We start from the raw sequence: 11,999 nt of genomic DNA on the forward strand, positions 1-11,999 counted from the left end.
AAAAAAAAAAAAAAAAAAAAAAAAAAAAAAAAAAAAATAAATATACCGACGAATTGAATACCTCCTTCTTTTGGGAAGTCGGTCAAAAATGAACTGAACTTTAAAGCATTTTTAGAAGTCATTATTCATTCCTATTTTGCGGCATATTTTTGGAATTGGCGTCCAATTTAATCTTTATCTGTAAGTAGCCTTAAAAAAATGGTTTGTTCAATAATGTAATTTTACGTAACCGCTACTCCTAATTAACATGATATTGGCAATAAACTTCAATGAGAGAATTCGTAGTTGTGTATAATGTATAATATTTCGGCACCAAAGGTTCTAGTTTCAGATTTCAAGAAATTAGAACATTTAGAACCGATTATGACCAGTATCGGTTAAGCTGACCCTCCCCCCTTTCGTCATCTGTTACAATTTTTTCATGTATGTTTGTTATTTTGTACAACTCTGTGTATTCTTGGATGGCAATAACGAGGTTTTTTATTATTTTTTTTATATGATAAAAAATTGTCTAAAACAATTAAGTTTATGAGTTCAATGGTTATATAATTATTAAAAAAAAGATATAAAACAGTTGTGATTTAACGATTACATTAAAGTAAAGGTTGTCCTCGTCGGAATCACATCGACCGTAAAATTTAACCTTCGTACCCTTTTATTTTGAGCCTACGCGCTCGGCTGGTACCCGCGGACCCCGACGTTCGCTCGATTGTCATAATTATATATAGAAAAACCACGATACAGACGCTCTGGCAGTTTTAATGAATCGAACTGTTTTGTTCTAGGCTAAATACTAACTGGCAGGTGACCGTACAGTTAAAGATTAAACTTTACGATCATATGGTAATTATAGTGCCCAAAAAACCCACATATTCGTATCTCAAGTTCATCACTTAAGTAACTATTAAATGATCATGCGTTCAAAGTACACAGAGTACAAATGTCCAACTCCCTCGTGATTAAATTGTTCTGCAAAATGATATCTATTGTTAGAGATCCAATGGGAATAACAATTGCTTATTAATCAAGTCTCTCTGAGTGACTCATTAGCTTGAATTATAACTGCGAGTGTAAAAGATTGAAGGAATATTATAACAATAGAGTTCATCAGTAGCTACTTTATAAGTCTTTAGAATCTCTTGATCGTGGAAGTCTGATATCAAACAATGACCTTTTGTTTAATTCCGAGGGGTTGGGCACACTCTATTATTCTCGACTCGTTTTAATACAAAGCATATCATATAAGCTTTAATATGTGTAAGTAGTAATTTACTTGTATGTACCAGACTGTTGTAAGAGACACTAATTATTTCGCATCTGCAATTGCGGATGTTTATGGGCAGCGGTCGGTTTCCATTTCGGTGGATTCAGGTGGCCACTTGCTCATTTGCCGCTATACATTATAAAAAAACACTAAGGGATACGAAGTAACGTAACAACAGAGTAATAACAGAAAACACTAAGCGATTACAGGCCAAACACATACACGGACATATTTTTTTTATTGTTAGAAAAATTATACTAGAACAGGAAAGTGCATTTGATGGAGAAGGGAACGCATATGCAAATCCACTTTTATACACATCAAACACTCTATTATATAAAAGGGTATCCCTTGGTAAAAGATCGGCAACGCGTCTGCAATTGTGCAAGTCTGTGGGCAGCGGTCGCTTTGCTTATTTCTGTGAATTCATTGATCACATACTTTTTTATATAAGAGAAGGCATATAAGCAGCGGGAACACCTTTGCCACTTTATGACAAAAACTAACTATGTATTCCAGATTCTTTTTAATCAATTGTTCCGTTTTTATAAAATTGGTTTGCTAATGTGAATGTAATTCAATTGAGAACAATCCTTGTTTTTCACCTTTGTATTTCTATGTGTCGTCAAAGATATGGTATCTTTAAAAGGTATTAGATTTTAATAATTATTTAATAATGAATATCAACAGTTTAATATTACTCTATCGTTATTTACGTACATCAGTTAACAGAAACACTATTAATTGTACAATCGAATAGCAAATTAATAACGCGGTGTCAGTTGTGAATAATATTGACAATTTAATATCTACCCGCACTATTATTAGAGACAGTTGTAATTAATGTTCCATGGAGGCTGATGTATATTATTTAGACTAGCAAATATACTACTCGTAATTAAAACTTATCAAATAAATTAATAATTGTTATAGATCTTTTCCCGCAAGATGGACCGATGATCTGGTCAAGGTTGAGGGAGTATCCTGCATGCGAGAGGGACAGGACCGATTATCGTGGTGATATTCGGGGGAGGGCTATGCCCAGCAGTAGGCGTCATATAGCTGAGTAGTATCAGAAAGAAATTCGTTTCTTCAAGAAAAGAAAAGGATTTCAATCGGCATGTGCTGCGGTGTACACCGAAACGCCGGTTTTCAATGAATCCTAATGCAGAACACGGAGTTTTACAGAATAGCAGAATAAAAAAACATATACTTAATGTTACACTCGGTCACAACTTGAAAACTTAATTTCAATCTGAATCCAGGTCGAAATATAAAAAAAAACACTCAGATCTTACTTAATGTACCTAAATTATTTTAAAACTAACATTACTTGTGCTGGGATGCTGAAGTTTCCATTCACTTTATTACAACTTAGTGATTCATTAGTGTTAACTAAATAAATGAGTAAAACTCATCTTATGTAGTTAAGAAACACATTTCAATATTACTAGTATGGATGTCTTATTCACACAAAAATGTAATGGATATGATGGTTGAGGAAGCCCAAAAAAGTATGAATGTTTTTTTAATAATAGAAAGGGTAAAACGAGCAAATTGCCTCCCGATTTCCGTAATAGTAATGTTTTTTAACATTTATATTATGTCTACTTTGTTAAGAATTTTTCCTAATAGTAATTTCGAATTAATAATACCAATTAACTTATAAATTAAGTTATTAAAATATGTCATAACTTAATGTATTAAGAGCAGTAAATTAATTAATATTATTGAGCCTTTATTGTGGTTATACAATAAAGCTTATGACAATTGATTTCAATATTGAATTAAACTAAATAATAGCTAAATACAATTAAAATGTCAAACAGATACCTGTGATATTAATATTGTACTAACGTTCGCCCGCGACTACGTCTGCTTGGTATTAAAAAAAACCAAAGTAAATAGTTTAGGTGTTCTGCCAGACTATCCTCTACATCTATGCCAAATTTCATCGAGCTCTGTTCATTCGTTTAGGCGGAAAACTCTAACAAATATCTATCCGTTAAAACTTTCGCATTTATAATATTAATAAAATTTAATTAATATATTTAGAAATATCTCAAATAGAAATATTAATAAAATCAATGAGCGTATAACATTTGGATTTCCACTACAGAAACAATGAGACAACATATTTTCTCTATCCCTCTCATTCTGTTTTAAAATAACAGAGATAGTAATACTTACTGAAAACTTGTCAATGAAAACTCAAAAAACATGTGAGTCGAAATACACACTTAACGCTGAATGTAGGAAATTAGCCTCAAGGGATGAATCGGTAAAAACGCTTCAATGTGTGAACATAGGTTTGTTAAAAGGTTTTGTATGTTAACATGGTTTGTTAAGTTAGCTGAATACTTCAACAGAAATATAATTATATCCTACTAATGTAAATGCAAACGTTTGGATGGATGGATGGATGTTAGAATTTATCACCGAGAAGGCTGAACGGATATCAATGAAATTTGGCGAAGATGTAGAGAGAAGTATGGAAGAACACAATTTACTTACTGTTGTTTTTTTACTTGCTTTTGGACTTACCACGTGGACGAGGTAGCGGGCGAAAGCTAGTAAGCCATGTTTAACACATTTTGTTATTCAATTCTAAATATATTTGAGAATTCAGTCAATACAAATAACTTCGTTATTTTATTGATATCAAAATTCTTTACTAGTTAAAAAGTTAAGCTAAATTTCTCACCTCAACTTGTGTGTATACTAAGAGAAAATAATCAAAACGATATGTAGAACGCAGTGCGGCTTTACGAAAGACTGATCTCTAAGAGTTAACTGAGCCTTGTCCCCGGTTTATAAATGCGGGAAAAAGGATTGTAGGGTTTTTGCAAACAATTGTAAATTTTAAAATAAAACTACTCTATTTTTTCGTATGTATAATCCAGCACTGGTTTTGAACCTTTGTCTTATAATAATAACTCAATACAATTACAGTTTTATAAACAAAGACAATACAGCAACAGTATCCATTGCTAATACTACATCGTTTCCAGTCGTATCCACTGGTAATGTTCATCGGAAATTATGACATGAACCAATTAAGTTATAGTTCTAAGATAAACTACAATTTAAGTGAAATAAAATAAAATGAAAATAAAACATAATCTTATTAATACTACAGAACAACTAGGAAGTAAAAAAAACTAATAAATAAAAAAATAAACAAGTAATTGATGGACAAGCGAAATATTTAAAATTAGAATTGCAATGGTGACCGGTTTGGGTCCTCGCTCAGCTGTAAATACTAGATGCTTCTAATTGAAGTATCCAGCACTGATCTTCCGCGAGAACCCTTAAGACCATCCACACGTCAGTAGTAGCGGATAGGCAGAAATTATCAATTTAGATATGTAAAAAGTTTTTATCATAAGAGTATGATCTATCTTTAGGCTAGATATACAACCATTTTAACTTATCAGTAAAAGCTATTAAAATGTGCTAAACAGCAAAACAATCTGTGCGTCAACAAGCGTACTAAATAATTCTAGAACAAGTAAGGACAAAGTAATATCATATTTCACTTTGCATCATTTTACTGGAAAGTTACGAAAAAAGGCAACAGTTTAAAATGAAACTTCACTAGCAATGCAATCTCATTCAAAGTAGAACGGTACAGCCGTACCAACTTGTCTATTACTACATCTACGAGCTTTTGAAAGCTCTGACGTAATAGTGGTCTAGTTAAAAAGCTCGGCAAAGCTAGTTTTCATAAAATGATTTTAAATTTGACCGTGGCTGTTTATTTGCTTACCAACGAATTATTTGAATTTAGAATGCGCCTGCAATTTTAAAAATGACAATCGGTATTATAATTACGACAATTTACGAGCTGATTTTCCTTTTTTTTGTTTCGAAAATTTTATATAGATGATGTTTGTTAGGAGGTATGTATATGTAGAATACGGTCTGGAAGAACACATAGGTTACTTGATAAGACTACTTCCGCACAAACAAAGACGCGGGAAAAGTTAGTAGCTTACATACATTTATAATTAAGGAAAAAATATTTGAATTATACGATATTTTCATTATAAATTTACTTTAAACTTTACTAACAACTCGAAATTTAATGTCTAATGTATTATTTATAGTATTACTTCAAAATTAAAAAAAAAAACACTATAAAAACTAAGTTATTTATCGAATCTATGACCTTAAGTTGTCATGTCCTACTTTAAGCGATTGAGCTTTCAAATGTTTACTAAAAGCATATTGATTTAACATTTTTTTTAATCCACGTCGATTTCGATTTCATGTGGAACGCTTTCATTTGTTTTATTTAAAATTCAATTACTCCACTTCGATTTTATCTTGTCTATTGTATTAATTACTTAAATAAAAGTTATTATGGATATGTAATCATACTATCATACTAATATTATAAATGCGAAAGTTTAGATGGATGGATGTTTGTTAAAGCTTGTGGCCTAAATGGCTGAACGGATTTCTATGAAATTTGGCACAGATGCAAAGAATAGCTTGGAAAAACACATAGGCTACTCAGTTTTGTTTTTTTTTAATTCCACACAAAAGGAGTCACGGGCGAAAGCTAGTATGTAAATATTTATTTAGCATTTTTAATTGTTCTATCTTAAATTATAGAGTTTAACAATCACAAGAAAAAAATGTTTAATCATACTTATTCTTTGGAAAGTATATAATCATGCTAATATTATGAATGCAAAAGATATGCTTTAAGATGGATGGATGGATGTTTGTTAGAGTTTGTAGCCTAAACGGCTAAACGGATTTGAATGAAATTTGGTACGGATGTAGAGGATAGTCTGGAACACATAGGCTACACGCTTTTGTTTTTTTTAATTCCACGCGGATGGAGTCGCGGGCGAAAACTATAATAAATATGTGTGTGAGTATTTTTTAATATCTAAAACTACTTACCCATAGAAATAAAATCTTCATGGCCCAAACAAAACAACCGTAGATCGAATAAAACACTAAATAAAACCAAAAATAGTTATTCAACCGTTAAAAACTTGTGGCAACTCATTCGCGGGGTTTGTACTCTGAACGTAGAAGAGGCTTTAAAGGAACGAAGAGCACAGGGCGACGGGCGGAAACTTCGACTCGCGCCCTATTACTGACTACGGCGTAGCGCGGCGCTACGGTGCTACGGTTCTACGACGCAACAGGCTGTGAATTTCGCTTGACATCGACAGCACTCGTATTCGAAACTGCAACAACACTATAGATTGCTTTCAATGTATTGAAGATACATTTTTAATCTGTGTCTGAAATTGCACTGGCTTTATGCAGTTATTACTCGAAAAAACGTATAAAGTATTGAAGTTTTTGTAGAGAAACACTGGAATAGTCTTATTAATATTAAACGATTTATCTATCATAAGCTATATCCATAAGGAAGCAGAATGAAGGAGAGCAGTATGTGCTCTACATACATACGGGATATATCAGGCGTAAATCTGAATTCCCTTCTAACGCATTTCACACACCTCATCCATACTTTCTTGCGTCTTCATGTTAACTAAATTTACTTTTAAATGTATATAAAATTAAAAAATCTTTGATAAATGCAATATAAGCGTACTTTTCTCTTAAAACTCTGGTGTTAAGGATATCGATAAATTATTAATTCGGTGTTTTCGCCGTTTATTTGCTCCTAAACTAATTTTATAATATAAGTTGCAAATTAACATGATATAGCAAAGCGACTGCCAATAGACATGTGCAATTACAGATATGTTGGTTTATCTTACAGAATAGGACTGTAGACAATAGTAGGGGTTGGAAAATGAAATATACCTATGGTCCAATTTACTAGTACATAATAAGTACTTATTTTACAATTGTATCTTCAAAAAGTTTCGTTTCAATTATTGCTATTTGCATAAATGACTGACTCTATAATTAATTGGAAATATTGAAAAGTATGAGAGTATTAAAATTAAACCGAGTTCTTATGAAACCAATGCGTCAGCATTGAAGTCCGCTGATGTGTGAATTAAAACGTAACGAAGCAAACTCCGGAGTTTTTGAAATGGAAAAAAATATTAATTTCCAACGATTTGATGTCAAGAAAATCTTATATAGAATTTAAGATTTTATATAACTTATCTATGTATTGAAATAGTCTAAGTTATCATAATACGAACTTAATTAACACTCTGTAATTGAGACAAATATTACAATCTAAGAAAGCTTCATAGGCATGTACTTACTTATCTTACTAATATTATATATGCGAAATTTTAGATGGATGTTTGTAGACTAAACTACTGAACAGATTTCTATGAAATTTGACGTAGGTGTAGTGATAGTCTGGAAGAACAAATAGGCTACTCACTTTATTTTTTTTAATACCACGCGGACGGAATCGCGGGTGAAAGCTAGTACTTAACAATTGCATTTTCATACCCTGGTACTACATTTTGAAATTCAATGTGACTTTTTAGGCTACATAAAAATCAGGTTTATATGTAGAAGCCAATTTATACCTTCAAATGTTAAAAGTAGACATATTTGATTTTAAATTTGAAAGGTCTTGAAACAGATTGTAAAAGTATACTTCAGTTGCTCCAAAGTGAAAGTAAATACAATTAACAGAAGCAAACAACCAATAAACTTGAAACTTAACGAGAATTGTTTACATATAGTTTTTTATACTGCTGAGTTAACATTTTGCTGGAAATTAAATCAATGAAATGTTTGTAAACTTACGAGTGTATTTTTATTTGCTTTAACGATTTTTTTTGATAAGACTAGTTTCTTTACACGTCTCGCACACATATTACGTTACGTAGCGTCGGTGGCTCAGTGGTTTGAACACTTGACTTGAAAAAATCTACAGGTTCGGATCCCGCCATGTACCAATGTGATTTTCGATTTTTCGAATTTTCATATGTACATAATTTACCCGACGTTCTTACGGTGAAGGAACATCGTGATGCAACCTGCACATATCGGCGAAGAAATTCAAAAGATATGTGTGAAGTCAACCAACCCGCACTTGGCCAGCGTTTGACTATTAGCCTAGTCACCCCATATTAGGGTAGGCTCCGAGCCCCTCGGTAGGGACATGTAGTGAGCTGGTAGAGATAGAGGTAGAGGTATATCCATGTTCTGTTAGATGTACTGTAAGAGGGATTTATTTGAATAAGTACATTTGATATTCCATCGAAATATAATTCAAGTGTATTCTCATTTAATTAACATAAATTGTAATTCTCTAAATCTATTAAGATAAGTAACATTGGTATAATAGAGGACGTTATGTGTGAACTGTAGAGCGCTAGGAAGTACCAACACAATTCTCTTGTAACAGTGTTTGTCTATACGCTACCAACGTATAAGGGAGTTTGCTCACAGACCGTGTCCTATTAAGCTTAACCGAGCAGATTCTAATGTTGGATCTTAGCTACCTTATACCGTCGTAAGTTAGTACAAGTACCTTACTTAGGTTGTAAAGTTTTAGAAGTACGGTCGAGCAATATTGAGCATTTTATAATTAAATCCCTTATACTTATGTATTTTGTAAATGCTTGGTTGGATATATAAAACTGTTAAAACTTATTATATTACAAAATGTGGCATAAATTATATTTTGCTATTTAAAAAGTGCAGGCGCTTTTGCTATTAAATATGTACAGGCGCTTATACTTAACAAAAATGTGGTTTTGATAACATTTTCTCAATACAAAATTTAACCTAATTCTAAATCGATTGTCAAGTCCATAATCGAGGGGATATACGAGTATATCCGTGGAGTAGGCGTTCACCGCACGTCGTTCAGACCAGTAGCTGGCAGTAATTAAATTGTTACGGTTAAGTGGTCAAACGACGGTACTTCCAAAAAATAAAAGTCGTCTAAAATTACGTTAATGTTAATTTTATATTTTTAGGTGTAAGCAGAAAATCATTGATTATAATTACCAATTAAATTCAATGAAAAATGAAAGCTGAAATCAAGTTTTGTAATAATAACCTCCAATAACAGCTCTTTTTAATTTCGATCCAGTAACAAGACTGAAAGAACTGTTCTAGAATATTTGAATATTAGATATTTTTTAGTTATATGGTAAAACAGATTTTCTCAATCTTTAATATCCAATAAATAATGAACTGTTTAACAAAAGACGATATTTAGAACACGATAAATGCAATACTGTGATGAGATGTAATATTCAATATCTAGTTTCGCTGCGGGTACTGATACACTCCGTATACCGATGCTATCGGATCTATCGAACTAATACTATTTAATGGTCGACCGAACATCACTAATAACGTTACAATTATAACGTCAAATATACTAGCAGTTGTTCGCGACTTCGTCCGCGGGGTATTAAGAAAAAAGTAAGTAGCCTACGTGTTCTTCTAGGATATGCTCTACATCTATGCCAAATTTCATCCAGATCCGTTCAGCCATTTAGGCTACAAACTCTAACAAATATCCTTCCATTCATCCATCCGTCTAATCTTTCGCATTTTTTAAATTAATAAAATTATATTAAGGGATAATGTTTCTTTTTGATGGTGAAAGAATTTTTGAAATTGGAATTTATGGTTAGACCATAAGTGATAATAGATGGCGCTAGCAACAATCGTAAATATATTTTTCTTTTATTTAAAAATAAAAGCATATTTCTATTAAATAGTAACATTTTTATGAGCTAGTTAATTGTAAAATGATAATTGTTTAAGTTGTAAAAATATTTAATTATCGTACTGGCCGTCAAGAAAGCGATAGACATAATTTGTTTAAAAGAAAACAATGGCGATTTAGGCGCGAATGAGAATGTAAGATGTGAAGCAAACAATTTAACAACGTTTTGATTTTAACAAATGCAATTTTATCAATTATTGTAAATATTGTAAATAATGTGTGTGTTTTACAGCAAATAAAGAAGATTTTATCTAAGGTACCAGTTTACATATATATAATACGAAAATACAAATCTTTTCTCTTTGTAATATTAGCATAGTTTTACATTTTTATTGCAGCTTGTTATTACTTGAATGCCAAAGGATTTGTAAAGCCCGTTACAAGTCTTCAATTTTAACTGAACAGTAGAATTTCACAGTTGAATCTGAAGTAGTCGCCGGTTTGACGTATAAAATATTCGATTTTTTTAAAGGAATAGCTGACTTATTAAACTAAGGGATTTAAAATTGATAATTGAGGGACTGTTAATTGCTCCAACGACTAGAAGATATTCCTTAAGTATAAGAGTGGCTTAAAAATTCATAAGAAATCATTTTGTATAGTACAAGTACATTTATCATAATTTAACTAACATTGAATTTGGTAAATAGTTCCAAGTACAATGAAACAATAGATTTACATTTTAAACCAAATCGTTCTTTGGATAATGACGAGCCTTGTTTTATTGAAGAAATATTTTGGACGTTTGTAATAAATTTAGTAATGCCGGGTAATACTTTTATCGTTTAATGATAAGTCTCTGTAAATATCTTAAGTGGCTATTAATCTGAAACTCAATTACGATCATACATAAAGAGTACTGTAATAATTAGAATATAAACATTTAAAGCGAAATTAAAATTACTTTTTTTTTTATAACATAAGGTGGCAAACGAGCAAGCGGCTAACTAAAATCGCCAAAATGGCAAAGCGACCGATCCCCATAGACATCCGCAATTGCACATGCGTTGCCTACCCTTATCCGACGGAAGAGGAGACGCACATAAAGAGGATATTTCCCCTTCCTATGCATCTCCCCCACTGTCAATCCATTTCCCCTTCCCAACCTCTCCTTATAAGAAAAGGGTGGTAAAGAAAAAGGGACTTAAATTAGGCCTCCGGCACCACACTCATCAGACGAAACACGGAATTGGTTCCATTTCACGCCTGTCTTCTGTGTGGTCGTGGTATTACACCGGGCGAGCCAGCCATTCGTGCTAAGATGTTAAAGCGGGCACTACCACTGTATAAAATATACTTTCCCATTTAACAAGTCACTCAAGGTTTACTCAAGGTTTTATTGTAAAAATTTAAATTTTTATTGTACAATTATACTAATATTACAAAGATTAAACATTAATTACTTGTATTTAAAAGGCTCCGAAACTACATTATTAGAAACCTACATTATCTCTGACTAGCTGTTGCTATCGATTTCGTCCGCGTGACATTAAAAACATAGCCTATGGCACTCAATGGTAACAATTTTTAAAATCGGCCTAGTAATTTTTGCGTTATTCCAAAACATACAAATCTTTTCTCTTTATTAATATAAGGAATAGATAAAGTCTATATTTTACATTGACGAGAAGGGTATGGATATGACAGAAAAGATATGAGTCGTATTTTCTTTGCCCAGGCGAAGCTGGGGCATAGGTACAATATAATCTTCAGAAGGCATTTACATTGGTTTTGAAATAAATTTTTCTGCGTCATTAGTATGTTTAGTTTATCTTTAACTCGGATATAATAGTATTAAAAATTGCGTCGGTCAAATATGATTTGATAAGATTTGTATTAATCATGATATAGCATTAGGCACGTCAATAATTTTTACCTTATCTGTACTAATATAATAAAACGTAAACACACACTACTTTGTGGCGTAAGATATCAGCAATCATAGCATATTTCTGAATAATTCTTTCTTTAATTAAAAGCCCTACACTCACGTCACGCTTTAGGCTCTATACTTTCACGCGATTAAACTTAGGGGTACATAAATTGGATACAAATTTCAGTGTGGGAAAGGGACCA

This window comes from Papilio polytes, unplaced genomic scaffold (genome assembly GCF_000836215.1).
Source record: "Papilio polytes unplaced genomic scaffold, Ppol_1.0 DF822511.1, whole genome shotgun sequence".
NCBI classification, from domain to species: domain Eukaryota; kingdom Metazoa; phylum Arthropoda; class Insecta; order Lepidoptera; family Papilionidae; genus Papilio; species Papilio polytes.